Genomic DNA, 24,033 nt, shown 5'->3' with positions numbered 1-24,033 from the left:
AAATTGGTAGCATTTAAACCAGCAAACACTTAAAGCTTTATTAAACTTTTTAAACTGAAAAGTGAATGGAACTTTTCTTTGCCAGTTGAACTACTTGTTGTTTGAACTGGTGTGAGAGTGAGTCTGTTTTACTGGTAATACTGTAGCAGAATTTGTAAAGTGGCCAAAAGCCACATTTTATTTACTGGTCTGTGGCCTTTTACTGTGCTTTGTATCAGAGTTCTTAACAAGATTAATAAATCACCCCAGTCTTAATTTTTAAGAGATTGATCGATGTGTGTTCCTTGTAAGGATGGGGGTGGGGAATACAGTATCTGCAAGGATGTGGAAGATTCTGATATTCTTTCATGTCACTTCTGCTAAGTCTGACAAGTGGTTTGTGTTCCTATCTGCAGTTAACTGGCCCATTTCAGTGCTGTGAGAGGGCCCGAGGCAGAGAAGTCCTACCCATCTGGAAACCCACCAGGAGTTTTTAACCCCTTCCAGCAGAGGAGTCACAACATTTGAGAGGAGAATGTTTCATCAAAGGTTTCTTTAAAAAATTAAGTTCAAGAAGAATCAAACAAACTGAAGACAAATCTCTTTAAAAAAACCCCAAACACTCTCCCTTTCCCTCCTCTTAGTCCAACTCTTCCTCTGAGGAAGGATGTGTTGTATATGAATAAATATTAGGGTAAAAAGAGATTATGATGATTTACTCTGACCTGCGTAACACAGGCCATAGGATTTCATGCAATAATCAAACCAAAACTTCCTACTGAATTAGAGCATATTTATCAACTTCTGGGGCTGAATACTCTGACAAAGAGAAATTAGAAAAGATTTTCCATCTGGATTGTTTCATCACCATAGCTAGATATGCCATCAGTACTGTTGAAAAGCTGGGCTCCAAATCTCCTGGCAAAATCCCTACTCTCTCAGGTCAATTCCAGTTCAAGTTTGCCAGTCCATTTTTCTTTCAAGGGTGTTACTAGAAATAGGACTACCTAGACAATTTGAAGAGGCAAGCAGTCCTCTCAAATTCTACAAGCTATGGGAACCCAAACATTCCTTGCTTTGTGTACCTAAAAGAGGTGTCCAAGCAGTGTCACTAGACAAGAAGTTTATCCCATCAGAGGAGATCTTCCTTTAAGTACCCTTTAAAAAGTGAGGGCCACTGGAAGAATGGATTTTTGAAGCTTCAGCAACTTCCTTTTTCACAATTTCTTTTACTTGATGTGATATTCTCAAGTCATTGAACCTTACAAGCAGAGAGTAATTCATTTTAACATTCATGAGGCTACAGTCTTTATAATAGATTCATCCCTGGATCTCAGAAGATTTGCTGCTCAGATTGACATTCAGCTCAGCTGTCAGATGGCACAGCTAGCTTATCCCTAAATGGCAGATGTGTCCAGAACAGATCCTGTGTTCCTCCAGATTCAAAGGAAAATGGCTTCTTGGTGGGATAGCTGTAAAAGCATTGGCGAACACAGCAGCTGCATACAAGAGAGATCTCCATTGGTTCTTATTGAGAACATGAACCAAATGAAACAAGGAACCAGAAACTCAGATTTCAAACTAGTGTCTTCAGTGGGTGATTTAAGGAATCCAAATTCCTAGTTTATACAGCATTGACCAGTCTCAATCTTACCTACTAAATAATTATAATGGTTGATGGCCTGCAACGTAGAGCTCTCATGGATCACCTCACATCCCAACGATCTTTGTCCCGAAAAGGAGAAAAAGAAAAGATAACCCTATTAGAGTTCAGAGCTGCAAGATTAGCCCTTTCACTTTCACCACCATGTTAAGGATCATGTTATCAGTGAGATGGCGTTGTACGACAGTGTCTTATATAACCTAAGGGTGGGGTGAGAGGGATGAGGAGTACCAAATTACACTCAGAAGCTGTCTCTCCTGGACAGGCACAAAGCTGATTGTAGAATACATATAAAATCAGATGATTATAGTTAGCTTAAGTAAGGTTAAAGAAATACATGTTGTAAAGAAAGACCCTAACTGGTGAGTAAAGGAGAGGCTTTGAAGGTAACGACTTACAGAGCTAGAAGAAATGAAGTAGTGAGGATGTCTGGTTCAAAGAATAACTAATGAAATCAGGGGAAGTTTCTGGAAAGAAGACCTCTGAAAGGGATGACTGCAGATGGTTGTAAATAAGGCCTGATCTACACTACGACTTTAGGTCAAATTTAGCAGTGTTACCTCGATTTAACCCTGGACCCGTCCACACAACGAAGCCCTTTTTTCAACTTAAAGGGCTCTTTAAATCGATGCCTTTACTCCACCTCTGATGGGGGGATTAGCGCTGAAATCGGCCTGCTGGGTCGAATTTGGAGTAGTGTGGACGCAATTCGATGGTATTGGCCTCCGGGAGCTATCTCAGAGTGCTCAATTGTGACCGCTCTGGACAGCACTCTCAACTCACATGCACTGGCCAGGTAGACAGGAAAAGGCCTACGAACTTTTGAATTTCATTTCCTGTTTGGCCACTGTGTTTGCAGAGCTCATCAGCATGATGTGCACATTTCTGGGGCACATTGCCCTGCCTGTACTTTGTGAGACGTCTATGACCATGTCCCTCTTGTCACCGCGCTGCCATGGGCTCCTCGCCCGGTTTTGCGCAAAACAATTGTCTGCCGTTGCTCTGATGGAGGGAGGGACGACTGACGACATGGCTTACAGGGAATTAAAATCAACAAAAGGGTTGGCTTTGCATTAAGGAGAAACACAACTGTCACACAGAATGGCTCCCTCAAGGATTGAACTCGAAACCCTGGGTTTAGCAGGCTGTTGATTTCACAAATTGGGTCAATTTCTTTTTTTGATCCACTCCATCTATCTTTTCCATCTTAGGCTGGCAGCAGATGGTGCAGTGCGACTGCAAGCCATCATCATCTCCTGGCTGCTTGCCAGAAGACAGTGCAGTACAACTGCTAGCCATCATCATCTCCTGGGAGCTTGGCAGAAGATGGGAATGACCTGGCTGAGTCACTCCCATGTCTGCCCAGGCACCCCTTACCGTTCTCACTGAGGTCGGCTAAAAAAGCACCAGGAATATGATGACGATGGCTACCAATCATAATGCACCGTCTGCTGTCAAAAGGCAATGAGCTGCTGCTGTGTAGCAATGCAGTCCCATGTCTGCAAGCACCCAGGAGACGTACGGTGACGTTGAGCTGAGCAGGCTCCATGCTTGCCATGGTATGGCGTCTGCATAGGTAGCCCAGGAAGAAAGGTGCAAAATGATTGTCTGCCATTGCTTCCACGGAGGGAGAGGGGAGCCTGACGACATGTACCCAGAACCACCCGCGACACCGTTTTTGCCCAATCAGGCATTGGGATCTCAACCCAGAATTCCAATGGGCAGCGGAGACTGCGGGCACTGTGGGATAGCTGCCCACAGTGCAGTGCTCCAGGAGTCGATGCTAGCCTCGGTACTGTGGACACAGTCACAGACTTAATGCACTTGGAGCATTTTGTGTGGGGACACGCACAGTCGACTATAATGATTTCTAAAAAATCGACTTCTATAAACTTGATCTAATTTCATTGTGTAAACATACCCTAAGACAGAATCTGTCTTCAAAAGAGTTAGCATGGCCCTTCCCACCTTCTATACCAGTGTTAGCTCAAAAATTAGGGCCAATGTGAACCCAGGTGGAAAGGAAAAACTACTGGTCAGCAAGGAGGAGGGGAAAAGAGGGAGGAAAAGCCTGGGGGGGGAGCAGGCAGGGAAGGCAGTTGTAAATCTTTTCTGGATGAAGACTGGAAAGAAGAGTGAACTGTCTCCAATTGGTTTTAGCCGCAGTCAGTAATTGGCAATGGCGTCACTTGTTTGTTATATAAAAAAGTAAACTCTTAAAAGGTTCATTGCTAACACCTGCCTGACCATGCTGGAGCCGACCAATGTGTATCTAAACACCTCTGGGTTTATTCCAGTCGTAAGTATCTTGATCAAAAGCTTATAAATGTTTTGTTACTGCCTGGATATAGTAAATTCCTTATTCTTTAGGCTCTGTAGGCATGTTTAGCGCAATACTGTTAGGCCTTTGGATTTAATAAAGGCATTTATGGTTATATTAGTGTTGTGATAATATCCTGTATAAATATTAATAATTCTAACATTGTTACTAATTTTGAATATATACTGTAAAAGGGAGGAAAAAACAGACCTAAAAGCAGATTGATAAATCCATACAAGTAGTCTCTAATTGTTCAAAGGGTAGTCAGAATTCCATGAGTGGACTGTCACCTTGCTGCCTAATGCCACAGCTCTTTCCCTCCTTATGTTTTGTGTGATGGCTACTACTTCCCAGTCATCATCCTCTGCTGGTGAGAGGGAGAAGCTTTCAGGCTACACAGAGCTCTTCTTCAGGTCAGGGGAAGGTACTCAGGGCTTGTCTACACTGGCACTTTACAGCGCTGCAAATGTCTTGCTTGGGGGTGTGAAAAAACAACCCCCTGAGCTCAGCAAGTTTCAGCGCTGTAATGTACCAGTGTAGACAGTGCACCAGCACTGGAAACTACACCTCTCGTGGAGGTGGGTTTTTTAGAGTGCTGGGAGAGCTCTCTCCCAGCTCTCTGCCGCAGCTACCCAAGCCAGTGTGGACTAGCCCTCAGTGTCGCAGCTAAATACAAGGTGGAGCAGGTTGTTCAGCGTTAAGTAGTTAACACATTGTAAAAGACCATTCAAACTGAAGTAGCCAGTTAACACCTCTGCAGCCACAGGACAAAAAAGGGGGTTAGTGGGTGTGACATACCAGGGTACAATCTGGACTGTTGAATAGCTGTGTCCCCTTCATTCTCCAACCTGGAGTGCCTTTTACACTGCTTCGCTGTGAGAGCAACCAGTTCCTGGCCTCCCAGCTATACAGTACGAGTGCTATAGCCAGCCACTCTTGAATTACGCTGCAGAGTAACACCAGCAAATTCCCAGTTCCAGGGTTTCCCCCAGATGTGTCTTGTACTGCACAGCCCTCTCCTGGGCAACATAAGCTCATATAAAGTCCATCATTTTATTAAGAGAAAATTATATGCACAAAACCTGTTATCTCAAGTGGAATCTCCCAAACACTTCAATCCAAGCACACTGGTTTAGATAAACAATAAAATAAGTTTAACTACAGAAAGCTAGATTTAAGTGATGAGGCATAAAAGCACAGGTTACAAAGAAATAAAAGGCAAAGCACTACTCGCACCTAACTTAACAAGCTAGTGAATTCAAAGCAAAGTCTCTTGTGTTCTAGCGGTCTTACTGGCTGAATTCCTTTCTGCCAGGATCCCTCCCCAGTCCAGTGACGCTTCCTTATCCTTCAAGTGTTATCAATGCCATGAGTAGAGATGAAAGGAGAGGTGATTTGCAGGGTCCCAGAACCCAGACTCCAGACAAAGCCTGAATGTCTACACAGTAACTTTACAACCCTGTGAGCCTGAGTCAGCTGACCCAGGCCAGTTGCGGGTGTTTAATTGCTGTGTAGATATACCTTTAGTGCACTGGATGAGGTACACCATATGTGATAGGCATGTGTAGGACCCATGGATCCTGAAATTTTGGGTTTGTTTTATCATTATAGCAATGGAGATATGTCTGCAGGTTTTGCATCTGTTGTTATGGCAGGGTCTGGTGCCACTTTGAGTTGGTTGGTCCTGGGGTGTGGGGAGGTTGGCAAGTTTGCGGTCGGAGGGTTGAAGGCCAGAAGAGAGAGCCTGGAAAAGATTTATTTCAGGATTCGTCTTGCTTCAGATTCCAACCACTGGATGTAGTTCTGCCTTTTTTTTCCTGATGGATTAAAGAGCCATCTACTACCAGAAATCTTCCCCATTTGGTACTTGTAGACCATGACCAAGTGGTCTCTCAACCTTCTCTTGGATAAACAAAATAGATTGTATTTCTTTAGCTTTGCACTGTAAGTCACATTTTCCAGCATGCAAATCATTCTAATAACTCTTTTCTGAACTCTTCGAAAAAATCTTTTCTGGTGAGTTTACAGGTTGGTAGGTTGGTGCGTTTTAACCTAAATGAAGCTGTGGCTCATAGTGTTAAATTACCCATGGCCTGTCTGCAGAGAAGACAGTCCTTTGGGCAGGATTAGCAAACCCGGCAATCTGGAAAATAAAATGATCAGATAATACAATTTTCTATTTTTTTTTTGCTGCCTTTGATTTTAATCATTATAAAGCACCACAAATCGTAAACTAATGTTGATAGTGGTTGCTGCTTATATACTCTTCATAATTACAGCAACAATCTGAGGTTCTCATAGGCTATATAATTTAAAGGTCTAGGAAAAAAGCAAAAGTGCAAGTAGTTTATGGATTTACCAATGCACCTGAATCCTAAAGTCTGCTATTTTGTGAATAGATTAAAGAAATCTTGGGTGAGTGAAGGGAGAAAAGGATTATAATGCTATTCTAGAAGAATGGCTAGTCACATTCACTTTACTAATCCAGATTTAAAGAGTTTTGAGCAGTTAAAACATCAGCCCACTCATTACCAGTGGTGTTTTCAAGGCATTTATTCTGGTGTACTTACAATATTCGTTTTTTAAACAGTCCTTCCAGATTTTGGAATCCTTTATTGATCGTATGTTCTGTAAACTGAAATGCTCAGGGAGATTAGAAAGGCTACAAAAACAGAAATAATGGGGGGTTTCAACTATCCCATATTGGCTGGTAACATGTCACCTTAGGGTGGGAGGCAGAGAACATTTCTAGACACCATTGATGACTGCTTCTTTGACCACATGGGCCTGGTCTACACTACGAGTTTATATCTAATTTAGCTGCGTTAAACCGAATTAACCCTGCACCCGTCCACACAACGAAGCCCTTTATTTCGATATAAAGGGCTCTTAATACTGATATCTGTACTCCTCCCCGACGAGGGGAGTAGCGCTGAAATCGGTATTGCCATTTCGGCTTAGGGTTAGTATGGCTATAATTTGACATTGGCCTCCAGGAGCTATCCCACAGTGCACCCTTGTAACCGCTCTGGACAGCAATCTGGAGTCGGATGCACTGGCCAGGTAGACAGGAAAAGCCCCGCGAACTTTTGAATTTCATTATCTGTTTGGCCAGCGTGGAGAGCTGATCAGCACAGGTGACCATGCAGTGCTCATCAGCACAGGTGACCATGCAGTCTGAGAATCGAAAAAGAGCTCCAGCATGGACCGCACGGGAGGTACTGGATCTGATCACTATATGGGGAGAGGATTCAATGCTAACAGAACTCCGTTCCAAAAGACTAAATGAAAAAACATTTGAAAAAATGTCCAAGGCCATGATGGAGAGAGGCAACACCAGGGACTCAGTGCAGTGCCGTGTGAAAGTTAAGGAGCTCAGACAAGCCTATCAGAAAACTAAAGAAGCAAATGGAAGGTCCGGGGCAGGGCCGAAAACATGCCGCTTCTACGCTGAGCTGCATGCATTTCTAGGGAGGTCTGCCACCACTACCCCACCCCTGGCTGTTGATTCTGAGGTGGGGGCAGTAATCTCAGCCATACCTGAGGATTCTGTGGATGGGGAAGATGAGGAGGAGGAAGATGAGGACGAGCTTGCAGAGAGCACACAGCACTCCGTTCTCCCCAACAGCCAGGAGCTTTTTCTCACCCTGACGGAATTACCCTCCCAGCCCTCCTAAGCCACTAGCCCAGACAATGAAGCCATGGAAGGGACCTCTGGTGAGTGTACCTTTGTAAATATAAAACATGATTTAAAAGCAAGCATTTTTTAATGATTAATTTGCCCCGAGGACTTGGGATGCATTCGCGGCCAATACAGTTACTGGAAAAGTCTGTTAACATGTCTGGGGATGGAGCGGAAATCCTCCAGGGACATCTCCATGAACCTCTCCTGGAGGTACTCCAAAAGCCTTTGCAGAAAGTTTCTGGGCAGGACAGCCTTATTCCGTCCTCCATGGTAGGACACTTGACCACGCCATGCATGTAGCAAGTAATCTGGTATTATTGCATGACAAAGCCTAGCTGCGTATGGTCCCAGTGATTGCTGGCATTCAAGCAACATCTGTTCTTTATCTCGCTGTCTTATCCTCAGGAGAGTGATATCGTTCATGGTAACCTGGTTGAAATATGGAAATTTAATTAAGGGGACCGAGATGGCCATTCCTACTCGGCTGTTTGCCTGTGGCTTAAAAGTAATCCTTCCCTGCAGTTAGCCAAGCGGGGGGGGGGGAGGCGGGAGTGATTGGCGCTGAGCTTTTTCGCGTTTGGCTAGCAGGGATGTTCCCTGCTACCAGCCATGCAGTGGGGGTGTGTGTGTGTGGCTAGCAGCAATCTTCCATGATACCAGCCATGTGGTGGTAGGGGGGCTAGCAGCGATCTTCCATGATACCAGCCACACGGTGGTGGGAGGGGTGACTGGATTGTAGGGGGGCCTGGTGCTGCATGTTAACAGGAAAGAAGCAGCACTCAACGGGCTTTGCTTGCTATTTGGGAAAGGAGGGCGCTGGATATATGAAGCAGAAGCAGAAGCCGAAAGACAATGGCTAACCATGGCCGCATGCAAGCTGAATTCTGCTGCCCCAGACCTGTGTCTGATCTCTGACACCAAATCCACAGGCACTCAATATTAAGATGCAAAATGCGACCTTGTACTGAAATCACATGTGGTATGGAAGGTGAATAGTGTTGTTCACCGTGAAAGAGTATAACCATTGTTCTGTAAAATGTATCTTTTTAAATATTTCTCTTCCTTTTTTCCCTTCCTCCTGCAGCTGCAAATTTTTCAAGTCTCCCTTCTCCTTCCTGAAGGCTATCTCAGATAAGGCGGTGGAAAAAAAAGACGTGAGACGAAATGTTCTCAGAAATCACGGATGTGACCCGCAATGAAAGAGCTCATCTGAATGAGTGGAAGGACATGGTATCAAAGTACAAGAAAGATGCCAGTGACCGTGAGGACAGGAGGGACAAACATGAGGGTCTTTGCAGGGTCCCAGAACCCAGACTCCAGACACTAGGTTTAAACTAGTTTCGACGGGGACAGGTGAGCAAAGCCCACAGGTAAGTGGGGAACAAGACCTGGGAGATGGTTGGGAAACAGGAGGGAGCACGGGCTATAATGGCAGAGAGGAAGGAGGGTCAGGGCAAAGCTGGGAGGCAAGATCAAACCAGTATCTTAGATGCCTATATACAAATGCAAGAAGTATGGGTAATAAGCAGGAGGAACTGGAAGTGCTAATAAATAAATACAACTATGACATTATTGGCATTACTGAAACTTGGTGGGATAATACACACAACTGGAATGTTGGTGTGGATGGGTATAATTTGCTCAGGAAGGATAGACAAGGGAAAAAGGGAGGAGGTGTTGCCTTATATATTAAAAATGTACACACTTGGACTGAGGTGGAGATGGACATAGGAGACGGAAGTGTGGAGAGTCTCTGGGTTAGGCTAAAAGGGGTAAAAAACACGGGTGATGTCGTGCTGGGAGTCTACTACAGGCCACCTAATCAGGTGGAAGAGGCTTTTTTCAAACAACTAACAAAATCATCCAAAGCCCAAGATTTGGTGGTGATGGGGGACTTCAACTATCCAGATATATGTTGGGAAAATAACACCGCAGGGCACAGACTATCCAATAAGTTCCTGGACTGCATAGCAGACAACTTTTTATTTCAGAAAGTTGAAAAAGCTACTAGGGGGGAAGCTGTTCTAGACTTGATTTTAACAAATAGGGAGGAACTTGTTGAGAATTTGAAAGTAGAAGGAAGCTTGGGTGAAAGTGATCATGAAATCATAGAATTTGCAATTCTAAGGAAGGGTAGAAGGGAGTACAGCAGAATAGAGACAATGGATTTCAGGAAGGCGGATTTTGGTAAGCTCAGAGAGCTGATAGGTAAGGTCCCATGGGAATTAAGACTGAGGGGAAAAACAACTGAGGAAAGTTGGCAGTTTTTCAAAGGGACGCTATTAAGGGCCCAAAAGCAAGTTATTCCGATGGTTAGGAAAGATAGAAAATGTGGCAAAAGACCACCTTGGCTTACCCTTGAGATCTTGAGTGACCTACAAAATAAAAAGGCGTCATATAAAAAATGGAAACTAGGTCAGATCACGAAGGATGAATATAGGCAAATAACACAGGAATGCAGAGGCAAGATTAGAAAAGCAAAGGCAAAGAATGAACTCAAACTAGCTATGGGAATAAAGGGAAACAAGAAGACTTTTTATCAATACATTAGAAGCAAGAGGAAGACTAAGAACAGGGTAGGCCCACTGCTCAATGAGGAGGGGGAAACAGTAACGGGAGACTTGGAAATGGCAGAGATGCTTAATGACTTCTTTGTTTCGGTCTTCACTGAGAAGTCTGAAGGAATGTCTAGTATAGTGAATGCTTACGGGAAGAGGGTAGGTTTAGAAGATAAAATAAAAAAAGAGCAAGTAAAAAATCACTTAGAAAAGTTAGATACCTGCAAGTCACCAGGGCCTGATGAAATGCATCCTAGAATACTCAAGGAGTTAATAGAAGAGGTATCTGAGTCTCTAGCTATTATCTTTGGGAAATCATGGGAGACGGGGGAGATTCCAGAAGACTGGAAGGGGGCAAATATAGTGGCCATCTATAAAAAGGGAAATAAAAACAACCCAGGAAACTACAGACCAGTTAGTTTAACTTCTGTGCCAGGGAAGATAATGGAGCAGGTAATCAAAGAAATCATCTGCAAACACTTGGAAGGTAGTAAGGTGATAGGGAATAGCCAGCATGGATTTGTAAAGAACAAATCGTGTCAAACTAATCTGATAGCGTTCTTTGATAGGATAACGAGCCCTGTGGATAAGGGAGAAGCGGTGGATGTGATATACCTAGACTTTAGTAAGGCATTTGATACGGTCTCGCATGATATTCTTATAGATAAACTAGGAAAGTACAATTTAGATGGGGCTACTATAAGGTGGGTGCATAACTGGCTGGATAACCGTACTCAGAGAGTAGTTGTTAATGGCTCCCAATCCTGCTGGAAAGGTATAACAAGTGGGGTTCCGCAGGGGTCTGTTTTGGGACCGGTTCTGTTCAATATCTTCATCAACGATTTAGATGTTGGCATAGAAAGTACGCTTATTAAGTTTGCGGACGATACCAAACTGGGAGGGATTGCAACTTCTTTGGAGGACAGGGTCAAAATTCAAAATGATCTGGACAAATTGCAGAAACAATCTGAGGTAAACAGGATGAAGTTCAATAAAGATAAATGCAAAGTGCTCCACCTAGGAAGGAACAATCAGTTTCACAAATACAGAATGGGAAGAGACTGTCTAGGAAGGAGTATGGCAGAAAGAGATCTAGGGGTCATAGTGGACCACAAGCATAATATGAGTCAACAGTGTGATACTATTGCAAAAAAAGCAAACATGATTCTGGGATGCATTAACAGGTGTGTTGTAAACAAGACACGAGAAGTCATTCTTCCGCTTTACTCTGCGCTGGTTAGGCCTTAGCTGGAGTATTGTGTCCAGTTCTGGGCACCGCATTTCAAGAAAGATGTGGAGAAATTGGAGAGGGTCCAGAGAAGAGCAACAAGAATGATTAAAGGTCTTGAGAACATGACCTATGAAGGAAGGCTGAAGGAATTGGGTTTGTTTAGTTTGGAAAAGAGAAGACTAAGAGGGGACATGATAGCAGTTTTCAGGTATCTAAAAGGGTGTCATCAGGAGGAGGGAGAAAACTTATTCACCTTAGCCTCCAATGATAGAACAAGAAGCAATGGGCTTAAACTGCAGCAAGGGAGATTTAGGTTGGACATTAGGAAAAAGTTCCTAACTGTCAGGGTAGTTAAACACTGGAATAGATTGCCTAGGGAAGTTGTGGAATCTCCATCTCTGGAGATATTTAAGAGTAGGTTAGATAAATGTCTATTAGGGATGGTCTAGACAGTATTTGGTCCTGCCATGAGGGCAGGGGACTGGACTCGATGACCTCTCGAGGTCCCTTCCAGTCCTAGAGTCTATGAGTCTATGAGGAGAGGTGTCGGCAGGAAGATCAGCAGTGGCGGGATGCAATGCTGGGGCTGCTGCATGATCAAACTAACATGGTCCGGCGTCTGGTGGAGCTTCAGGAATGGCAGCAGGATCACAGAGTGCCGCTGCAGCCCCCGTATAACCACCCTCCCCGCTCACCATGTTCCATATCCTCCTCACCCAAACATGTAAGAACACGTGGGGGAAGGCTCCGTGCCCCTGCCCACTCCACCCCCGTGGACAGCTCAACCAAAAGGCTGCCATTATTTTGAAATTTTTTTAGTGGCCTTTTCCTTCCCTCCTATCCTCCTCCCAAACCCCAGCTCTGGGCTACCTTGTCAGTTCTCTCCCTCTTTTTATAATTAATTAATTAATTAATTAAGAATACATGATTTTTAAACGAGAGTGACTTTATTTCCTTAGAAAGAAAGCTGTGATCGAAGGGGGAGGGTGCATGGCTTAAAGGGAATGAGTCAATCAAGGGTAGGGGGAGGTTTTCATCAAGGAGAAACAAACACAACAGTTACACCGTACCCTGGCCAGTGATGAAACTGGTTTTCAAAGCTTCTCTAATGCGCACCGCTTCCTGGTGTGCTCTTCTAATGGCCCTGGTGTCTGGTTGCACGCAATCATCGGCCAGGTTTTTTGCCTCAGCCTCCCACCCTGCCATAAAGGTCTCCCCCTTACTCTCACAGAGATTGTGGAGCACACAGCAAGCAGCAATAACAATGGGGACATTGGTTTGGCTGAGGTCTGAGTCAGTAATGTGCGCCAGCGAGCCTTTAAATGGCCAAATGCACATTCTACCACCATTCTGCACTTGCTCAGCCTGTAGTTGAACAGCTCCTGACTACTGTCCAGGCTGCCTGTGTATGGCTTCATGAGCCATGGCATCAAGGGGTAGGCTGGGTTCCCCAGGATAACTATGGGCATTTCAACATCCCCAACTGTTATTTTCTGGTCCGGGAAGTAAGTCCCTTGCTGCAGCTGTTTAAACAGAGTAGTGATCCTGAAGATGCGAGCGTCATGAACCCTTCCTGGCCATCCCATGTGGATGTTGGTGAAACGTCCCTTGTGATCCACCAGTGCTTGTAGCACCATTGAAAAGTACCCCTTGAGATTTATGTACTGGATGCCCTGGTGCTCTGGTGCCAAGATAGGGATATGGGTTCCATCTATAGCCCCCCCACAGTTAGGGAATCCCATTGCAGCAAAACTATCCACTATGACCTGCATGTTTCCCAGAGTCACAACCTTTCGTAGCAGCAGCTTAGTGATTGCTTTGGCTACTTGCATCACAGCAGCCCCCACAGTAGATTTGCCTACTCCAAATTGATTCCTGACTGACCGGTAGCTGTCTGGCATTGCAAGCTTCCAGAGGGCTATTGCCACTCGCTTCTCAACTGTGTGTGCTGCTCTCATCTTGATATTCTGGTGTTTCAGGGCAGGGGAAAGCAAGTCACAAAGTTCCATGAAAGTGCCCTTACGCATGCGAAAGTTTCGCAGCCACTGGGAATTGTCCCACACCTGCAACACTATGCAGTCTCACCAGTCTGTGCGTGGTTCCTGGGCCCAAAATCGGTGTTCCATGGCTAGAACCTGCCCCATTACCAGCAGGATCTCCAATGCGCCGGGGCCAGCAGTTTGAGAGAATTCTGCGTCCATGTCCTCATCACTCTTGTTACCGCTCTGCTGTAGCCTCCTCCTCGCCTGGTTTTGCAGGTCCTGGTTAAGCATAGACTGCAGGAGAATGCACGAGGTGTTTACAACATTCATGATTGCTGTCTTGTGCTGAGCAGGGTCCATGCTTACCGTGGTATGACATCTGCACAATTCACCCAGGAAAAAAGGCGTGAAACGGTTGTCTGCCGCTGCTTTCACGGAGGGAGGGGTGAGATTGTACCCAGAACCACCCACGACAATGTTTTTTGCCCCATCAGGCACTGGGATCTCAACCCAGAATTCCAATGGGGAGACTGCGGGAGCTATGGGATAGCTACCCACAGTGCAATGCTCCAGAAATCGACACTACCCTCGGTACGTGGCGCACACCACTGAATTAATGTGCTTAGGTGGCCGCGTGCACTTGACTTTATACAATCCGTTTTAAAAAACCGGTTTCTGTAAAATCGGAATAATCCCATAGTGTAGACATACCCCTAGTCCTGGAACCTGCAAGGGGAGAAGCAATTCTTGATTTAGTCCTATGTGGTGCACAGGGTCTGGTCTAAGAGGTGAATATGGCTGAACTGGTTAGTGATAGCAACTATAATGTACATTTAACATGCTGGAGGGAGGGTGGAATACCAAAGAAACCCCCCACAGTAGCATTTAACTTCAAAAAGGGGAACCACACAAAAATGAGGAAGCTGGTTAAACAGAAATTAAAAGGAACATCACAAGAGTGAAATGTCTGCAAGCTACCTGGAAACTTTTTTAAAAATTTCACTATAGAGGCTCAAATTATATGTATGCCCCAAATAAAACAAAAACAGCAAGAGGGCCCCAGGAAATGCCACCATGGCTAAACAACAGAATAAAAGAGGCAGAGACCAAAAGACATCTTTTCAAAAATTGGAAGTCAAATCCTACTGAGGAAAATAGAACGGAGCATAAATTCTGGCAAGTCAAGTGTAAAAGTATAATTAATCAGGCCAAAAAAAAATTGAAGCTCAACTAGCAATAGTCACATAAACTAAAACCAATTTTTTTTTTAAGTACATGAGAGGCAGGAAGCCTGCCAATCAATCAGAGAGGCCACTGGACGATGGAGGTGCTAAAGGAGCACTCAGCGAAGACAAGGCCATTTCAGAGAAGCTGAATTAATTCTTTGCATCTATCTTCACTGCACAGGATGTGAGAGAGATTCCCACATCAGTCATTCTTTTTAGGTGACAAATCTGAGGAACTGTCCAAGACTGAGATGTTCATTGAGGTTTTGACAGTAATAAATCACCAGCACCTATGAGTTCTGAAAGAACTCAAACATGAAATTGCAGAACTGCTCATTGTGGTATGTAATCTGTTGTTTAAAAAGCATCCTCTGTACCAGATGACTGGCGGATAATTAACGTAAAGCCTATTTTTAAAGAAGCCTCATGGGGTGATCGTGGCAATTACAGGCCAGTAAGGCAAATTGGTAGGAAGTATGGTAAAGAACAGAATTATCAGACACCTAGATGAATGCAGTTTGTTGAGGACGAGTCAACACAACTTTTCTAAAGGGAAATCATGCCTCAGTAGTCTGTCAGAATTCTTTGAGGGGGTCAACAAACATGTGGACAAGGGTAAACAAGTTGATATAGGGTACTTGGACTTTCAGAAAGCCTTTGACAAGGTCTTACACCAAAGTCTCTTGCGCAAAGTAAGCAGCAATCGAATGAGAGGGCAGGTCTTCTCATGGATCAGTAACTTGTTAAAAGACAGGAAACAAAGGGTAAGAATGGTCAGTTTTCACAGTGGAGAGTTATATAGCTGGGTCCCCTAAGGATCTGTACTGAGACGAGTGCTGTTCAACATATTCATAAAAGATTTGCAAAAATGGGTAAACAGCGATGTGGCAAAGTTTGCAGGTGATACAAAATTACTCAAGATAGTTAAATCCAAAGCAGATTCCGAGGAGTTACAAAAGGATCTCACAAAACTGGGGGACTAGGCAACAAAATGGCACATGAAATTTGATGTTGATAAATACAAAGTAATGGACATTGGAAAACATAATCCCACTATACATACAAAATGATAGGATTTAAATTAGCTGTTACCACTCAAGAAAGAGATCACGGAGATATCGTGGATTGTTCTCTGAAAACATGCACTCAATGTGCATCAGCAGTCAAAAAAATCTAACAAAATGTTAGGACCGTTAACAAAGGAATAACAAGACAGAAGATATCACAATGTCACTATATAAATAACCTTGAATATTGCATGCAGGTCTTGTTGCCCCATCTCAAAAAAAGATACATAGAAATGGAAAAGGAACAGAGAAGGGCAACAAAAATGATTAAGGGTATGGAACAACCTCCACACGAGGAGAGATTAAAAAGCTCTCTTCAGATTGGAAAAGAGATGATTAGGGGGTGGGAGGATATAATACAGGTCTTCAAAAGCATGAATGGTATGGAGAAAGTGAATAAGGAATTTATATTTACCCCTTCACATAACACAAGAACTTGGGGTCTCCCAATGAGATAAATAGGCAGCAGGTTTAAAGCAAGCAAAAAGACATACTACTTCACACAATGCACAGTCAACTGTGGAACTGATTGTCAGGGGATGTTGTGAAGGCTAAAAGTATAACTGGTTTCAAAGAAGAATTAGGTAAGTTCATGGAGGACAGGTCCACCCATAGCTATTAGCCAAGATGATCAGGGAGGCAACCCCATGCTCTGGGTGTCTCTAAACCTCTCACTGCCAGAAGCTGGGAGAGGATGCCAAAGGCTGGATCACTCAATAATTGCCCTGTTCTTTTCATTCCCTCTGAAGCATCTGGCACCAGCCACTGTTGGCAGACAGGATACTGGGGCTAGATGGACCATTGGTTTGACCCAGTGTGGCCATTTTTATTTTCATATGTAAACTTGCAATTATGGACTTTCCTGGAAATACGTTTTTAGGATCCTTTGCAACATTTAACATTTTGATGGTCTAGTGCATGCATCTCTGGTCAGCCCCTGACTCAGTGAAGCCCTTGAGTATTAGTTTAAATCCCATCGATTTAAAATTAAGCATGTGCTCAGATGCTTCGCTGGCTAGGAACGGACTCAAGTCTATGTTTAAATGCTTTGTTCAGTCAAGGCCTTAGTAAACGGTCCATTTTCAATACTCAAAGAATACAAATCTGCACAATAAGCAGAGTTCACAAAACATCAATGCATGCATAGTAGCTAACTTTCAAATTATAGAGCAGGGAATTTTTTGTGTTTTGGTGGGGGAGGGTTTTGGGGGAAGGGGGTTGAGAAAATACATTTGAAATGTCAACTACAGATTTTGTACTGGCAACCTGCAAAAATATGGGAGAGAATTCTTGGAGTGGGGGGAGAGGATTTTTCATTTATTTTTTTAGGCTTGTTTGTGAAAAAGAAACTGCTCTTGGACCGAACTTTATCATGCCGAGCTTCCCCACAGAGAAAATTAAATAGATTAAACCTTTGATGGAAATCCTGATAAAATAAAGAGTTAGCTCATTAGCCCCTGGTAAGTCACCATTGCTCAACTGAGGATTTCCCTAATCGGATTTCACAGCTATAATAGGATGTTCTAGAACAAGGGGTGTCAAGGTATTTTTCCCACTTTGAACTTTAGCGTCCTAAAAGTGGGGACCTGCATGTACCCTTCTAAGCTTAATTCCTAGCTTAGATCTGATAGCACTGCCACCAGCCAAAATGTAGTGTTTGGCACACTTCCTGTTCCCCCAAAACCTTCCCTGGGGAACCCAAGACCCAAACCCCTTGGGTCTTAAAACAAGGAGAAATAAACCATTCCCCCTTCTCCTTTTCCCCCTCCCTGGGCTACCCTGAGAGACTACACTGATCCAAACTCCTTGGACCTTAAAACAGAGAGGAATTAACCTTCCCCCCACCTCCTTTCCCCCTACCAATCCCCTGGTGAGTTTAGACCCAATCCCCTTGGGTCTTAAACAAGGGAAAAAATCAATCAGGTCCTTAAAAAAGAAAGCTTTTAATTAAAGAAAGAAAAAGTAAAAATTATCTCTGTAAAATTAGGATGGAAAATGTTTACAGGGTATTCAAATTCATATAGCCTAGAGGGACTCCCTCCCCCCTAGCCTGAAATTCAAAGTTACAGCAAACAGAGGTAAAATCCTTCCAGCAAAATACACATTCATAAGTTAAGAAAACAAACATAAGATTAATCCACCTTTTCTAGCTAGTACTTACTATTTTGAACATGAAAGACTGTTTCAGAAAGATTGGAGAAAGACCTAGTTGCACGTCTGGCCCCTCTTAGCCCCAAGAGCGAACAACGAACAAAACAAACAGCACAAACAAAGACTTCCTTCCACTAAGATTTGAAAGTATCTTGTCCCCCTATTGGTCCTCTGGTCAGGTGTCAGCCAGGTTCACTGAGCTTCTTAACCCTTTACAGGTAAAAGAAACATTAACCCTTAACCATCTGTTTATGACAGGAGGTCTCAACCTTTTTCTTTCTGAGGCCTCCCCAACATGCTGTAAAAACTCCATGGCCCACCTGTGCCACCACAACTGGTTTTTTGCATATAAAAGCTGTTGTCAGACGCTACCGGTGTGGTGCTCTGCTCTGTTCAATGTTGATATCAATCGGCTGCGTGCGTGCGTGTGTTCCCTCTGTGTGCTGCCCCAGCTCTGCACAGATAGTTGACCCAGCAGACCCTAAGAGAACCCCCAATGACCACAGACTCTAGTAAGGTACGAAGGCACGTCGGCCAGGTTTATTGTCAAAGAGTAACACAGTCTCCAGCTCCTGGGCAAACGAAATCCAAGGTGCTGCTAAGGTCCTGCTAGCAAGTACATATGTGCTCCCTGACAATGGACTCAGCTCAGTCAGTGGCGGGACTTTCCACTGCCCTCTAGGCTGGACAAAGACACCACCCCAGCGATGCATTCTTATACACCGGTACAAACAAGTTACACATCACTCCTGACGTATTGAGGTGCAACCTCCCTTAGCAAGGTACAACCCTTCTACATAGTAAGGTGCCACCTCTCACCTTATACATGTTGATTCAAACAAAACAACTCTCATATTCCCCTTTTGGCCCTGTCATTGGGATGGGTCAGCCTGTTCCTTGTTATCTGTGCCGAGTGTACAAGTATGCAAATGTTCTGATATCTGGTGTCCAGTACCTTTGAGGTACGTATCTTCTTGCAGCATCAGCCCTTTTCTTGCCAGCTTCTGTGAACAGGGCCTGCCTCTGGCTCACAGCTTAACTTTGCTTTATGTTAGCAAAGTCTTGACCATTACTTTAGTTCAGGCCTCAGGCCTCTGATAAGGGTTTATGTTTCAGGGCCTCATCTCACTACAAAAGCCAGGGCCGGAATTAGGGGTTGAAAGCAGGGCAATTGCTTGGGGCCCCACGCCACAGCAGGCCCCACAAAGCTAAGTAGCTCCGACTTCAAACTTCAGCCCCTGGGGGCAGAGCTTGGAGCCCAAGGCCTCAGCTCTGCACAGAGGGGCTTTGGCTTTCTGCTCTGGGCTCCAGTGAGTCTAACACTGGCCCTGCTTGGTGGACCCCCTGAAACTGCTCACAGCCCCCACAGGGGGCCCTGGACCCGATTTAAGAACTGGTGTCCTAGAGCACAAGAGAGTGATTCTGGCTGAGTGAGCAGATCCTTGGGAGTTGCTTATCTACTAGCGACTGATTCAAGTAGCCTTGAGATTGCTGGGATCCAGTTGGGAAGCCCACATGGGACTCCCTATGCATTACAAATTACTTACAGTTATGTTTGCAGGATTAGGCCCCGTGTTCACATGTAGTGTGTAAATTGCAGCCTGATTCAAGAGAAAATCTCTCACTTTTGCAGGACTCTTTAACAATTAAACTCTTCTCAAAGCACAGTGTGAGCAGGAACATTTAGAAAACAAAGGAACATTCCAAAATAGGATAACACCAATGACGTCTACATATTGAAATTGTGGTGGTTAGGGTACAGAAGCGGCTGTGACCCAAAGCAGCTCATGGTTGAAGGCAGCTTAGGCTCCAACCAGAAGGGATCAAGGGAAAGCCAAGATAGCAGTACATTAGCATTTCAAATTGCTCATAATTAGAGGGGAGAGTAGAAGCAGCAAAGATGCCAAAGGAAAAATGTGAATCTGCTGGTTTTGAAGCCTACATCTAGAAATTGAGGTCAAAGGCAGTTGCTCCTCCATAAAAGTTTAGAAAAACAGATGGAATGTGATGAAAACATTTTACTAGCAAGGAACTATCCCTGTCTTCTTCAGTACTCCCATTTTGGATCAAAAGATTTGAGCTTTTCCTGTTATTCCTGAAACCTGAATGATTTCCTAAGGCTGTGACTTGGCTATGACTGACCTGGAATGGTTTCTGGCATCTGGACTTTTCCCCTTCAATCTTTACTACAGTTCTTTAAACGGTTTCCAAATCACTTCTATTTTTCAAAAAGATATAGCCACAGTTTGAGTTTAAAAATCTGTCGTAAATGCGGTAGCTCTTGTGTACCGCAAAAGAAAGGCGTTAGCACTAGACAAGAGAGGTGAAAGGAAATAAGGAAGGCTTTTTACAAATGTCCAAGGAAAAATACCAGCAAAAGAAGTCTATTAAGGGAGAATTGACAAGGTTCAATTGATATTGAGCTGCTTTTAAAAAACCTCTTTAGAAGTTTGAACACTGCTGGATCAGGGCTGCTTATGCATGTTAGTAACTTTACATATATGAGTAGTCCTACTGAATTCCGTGGGACTGTGTATGTGCATAAATACTCATGAGATAGAGGCCTTAGGTCATAATGAATAATTGGTAAAAAGATGCTTAAAAATATGAATCTATTCATTCAAATCCATCGTCTGCATAGTGTGCATCCTGGGATTCACGAATGTACTTATTGAACTCCTAGTTGTACCCAAAAAGCCAGAAAGTGGGGATTTACCCCAAAGATTGAGTGGTGGGGCCCTAATTTAAAAAATAAAAAGTCAAGCAATTCTGACAATTACTGATTGATAAATCTAATCAGTCTCTAGTAAAATAAAGGAGACCTGTTCAGAGCAGATGTCGTTGGCATGATGATAGACCTGCCATGGCCTGACTACAGTAGGGCTCCCACAGCACTAAATCCAGTATGAGTGAATTGTTTAAGCAGGCCTGCACAACATGTGGCCCGCGTGGGCTCACTGTGCAGCCCGCAGGGGGTGAATAGGCAAGCGGCGGCTGAGGGAGGGGGGGACTGAAGAGGTGGGTGGGCAGTGGCGGGGGGTAAGGAGATGAGCCGAGAGGGGGCTGAGGAGGCAGGCGGGGGGTAAGGAGGCAAGCTTTTAATTAAAGAAAGAAAAGTAAAAATCATCTCTGTAAAATCAGGATGGAAAATACTTTACAGGGTAATCAGATTCCTATAGTCCAGAGGAACCCCCTCTAGCCTTAGGTTCAAAGTTACAGCAAGCAGAGGTAAAATCCTCTCAAAAAAGGGACATTTACAAGTTGAGAAAACAAAAATAAAACTAATCCGCCTTGCCTGGCTGTTACTTACAATTTTGAAACATGAGAGACGGATTCTGAAAGATTTGGAGAGCCTGGATTAACGTCTGGTCCCTCTCAGTCCCAAGAGCGAACAACACCCCAAAACAAAGAGCACAAACAAAGACTTCCTTTCACCAAGATTTGAAAGTATCTTGTCCCCTTATTGGTCCTCTGGTCAGGTGTCAGCCAGGTTTACTGAGCTGCTTAACCCTTTTCAGGTAAAAGAGGCATTAACCCTTAACTATCTGTTTATGACAACACCTCATTCATTCAACAGGACAACTGATTACAAAGTGTGGGGGCGAGGGGTTTATACTACTTCTAGCAAAAAGACATTTTTCTTTTACCTTAATTATACTATCTTAGGGGCCTATAACATATTACCAAGGTTTAATACCACTGTTTCGGTGGGACAGCGATGGGGAAGGAGGGTTTGTTTTCATGGGGCAGGCGGTGCTGGGGGAGGGAGTATTTCAGGGTGGCTGGGCAGCACTGGAGGGGGTGTTGTGTTTTGGGGGAGCTTGGCAGCGCTGGGGGGGGAGTCGGGGGTCGGAGGGGGGGTCGGCCCTCAGCTGTTTTCTTTGGAGTAATATGGCCCTCGCTGCTTTACGAGTTGTGCAGGCCTGAAAAGCTACAGGGAAGTCTGTTAAAGTTTCAAGTTTCCCACACAATTGTTGAGAAAACATGCTGTCGATCATTAGCCAGGTTTATCCTGACCACAAAGTGTTTGGGGGTAGAGAACTGGAAGAGTGGACATTAAAGCCACTTACAACTCCAACACTTAGCTACAGTTCTGAAGGGTAAAATTAAGGCCGTGTCTACACTACAATGTTGGTCAACACAAGTTACATTGGTGTATGGCCACTGCAATTAGCATATCACTTGTGCACATACATACTTGGCTGCTTGTGTTGGTGCTTTGTGTACTCACTAGAAGTACTTGTGTCACCACAAACTGCGGTGCACCATCAGCGGATATCGCAGTGGGCCATGCACCCACACTCTGGCACAATGCCTTTTGGGGAATTTTCACAATGTGTTGTGGGGCACACACAAGTTAGTGGGGACTCGGAGCAATGGGTCAAGTTCCCATCATGCAACTTTCTCCATCCTGTAATGACATCCTTATTCCATAATTGTTACACATTTATTTAGCAGGTGCAGAATGACAGTTGGATGTGCTCCCTATAGATTGAAGGGGCACTTGTGCTGTTTATTCACTATATTAGATCTGAGTGAGAAAATATTCCAAAGGTTATAGGTGCCTGTTGTGTCCTGCATAATATCTGTGAGGCAAAGGAGGAAAAGTTGCCACCAAGATGGAGAGCAGAAGTGGAGTGCCTGTCTGATCTTTAGCAGCCAGACACAAAGAACAGCTCAACGCATAGCTATGTGGGTGAAGGAGAACTTGAAACAGCATGCAGTGGTCAGCCACAGTAATGTGCTGTGCTGGATTGTGCTCTATCTGGCCCAGAAGTTTTGGGGGTGATTAGGAAATTTTGTAGTGCTTGGTGGACATTTATGAATATCACCCTGTCTTTTAGTGGACCTATGAATTATGTGGTGCTTACTGTATATTTATAATTCTTACACTGTGTTACTCATTGACAGGGCCGGCTCTAGCCATTTCACCACCCCAAGCACGGCAGCACGCCGCGGGGGGCGCTCTGCTGCTCGCCGGTGACCGCGGCTCCAGTGGACCTCCCACAGGCATCCCTGCGGACGGTCCGCTGGTCCCGGGGCTCCAGTGGAGCATCTGCAGGCACGCCTGCAGGAGGTCCACCGTAGCTGCGGGACCAGCGGACCCTCTGCAGGCACGCCTGCGGGAGGTCCACCGTAGCTGTGGGACCAGCGGACTCTCCGCAGGCACGCCTGCGGGAGGTCCACCGGAGCCGCCTGCCACCCTCCCGGCAACCAGCAGAGCGCCCCCCGTGGCATGCCGCCCCAAGCACATGCTTGGCACACTGGGCCCTGGAGCCGGCCCTGCTCTTTGAACCTGAGTTCTGTGGTCCTGTTTGTGGGAACTGAGCAGCACTAGTCATTCTGACGTATATGCTATGAAGTAAAAAAGGTGAACTTACAGTAGATTTCACTTAATAGGAGCCTCTCAGTTCCCTGCAAATTGTTGCTACTATCCAGAAGATGCCAATAAGAGGAAGGTACTGTTTTCACAGGGGAGAGAAAACTGAGTGGAACAACTATACGTTGTACAGAACAGCAGTTGTGAAGCTGCTTATTAACTGTCAGAATTAGGGCAGAAAACCAAACACGATACACAGCAATGGATACACTGTATAGTGTACCACAATCCTGTCTCCTGCTCTGTTTTACCTGCATCTACCACATATTTCATGTTATAGCAGTCTTGGATGATGACCCAGCACGTTGTCCATTTTAAGAACACTTTCATGGCAGATTTGCCAAAACGCAAAGAAGGTACCAATGTGAGATTTCTAAAGATAGCTACAACACTTGACCCAAGATTTAAAAATCTGAGGTGCCTTCCAAAATCTGAGAGGGGCGAGATATGGAGCTTTCAGAAGTCTTAAAAGAGCAACACTCCAATGCGGAAACTACAGAACCCGAACCACCAAAAAATAAAATCAACCTTCTTCTGGTAGCATCTGACTCAGATAATGAAAATGAACATGCGTCAGTCTTCACTGCTTTGAACTGTTATGGAGCAGAACCTGTCATCAGCATGGATGCATGTCCCCTGGAATGGTGATTGAACTATGAATCTTTAGTGCATCTGGCATGAAAATATCTTGTGACACCGGCTACAACAGTGCCAGGAGAATGCCTGTTCTCACTTTCAGATGACATTGTAAACAAGAAACAGGCAGCATTATTTCCTGCAAATGTAAACAA

The 24,033-nt window shown here is 44.6% G+C and overlaps 1 long non-coding RNA gene across 1 annotated transcript in view; it reads right to left on the bottom strand.

The window, feature by feature from the left end:
* Nucleotides 1-24,033, bottom strand: part of LOC115651691 — a 32,990-nt gene that overhangs the window by 5,497 nt on the left and 3,460 nt on the right. The window lies entirely within an intron of this gene.

Source organism: Gopherus evgoodei, chromosome 4, assembly GCF_007399415.2.
Source record: "Gopherus evgoodei ecotype Sinaloan lineage chromosome 4, rGopEvg1_v1.p, whole genome shotgun sequence".
Classification (NCBI taxonomy): domain Eukaryota; kingdom Metazoa; phylum Chordata; order Testudines; family Testudinidae; genus Gopherus; species Gopherus evgoodei.
The sequence above is the reverse complement of the archived record's forward strand: the minus strand, read 5'-3'. Positions and strand labels throughout refer to the sequence as shown.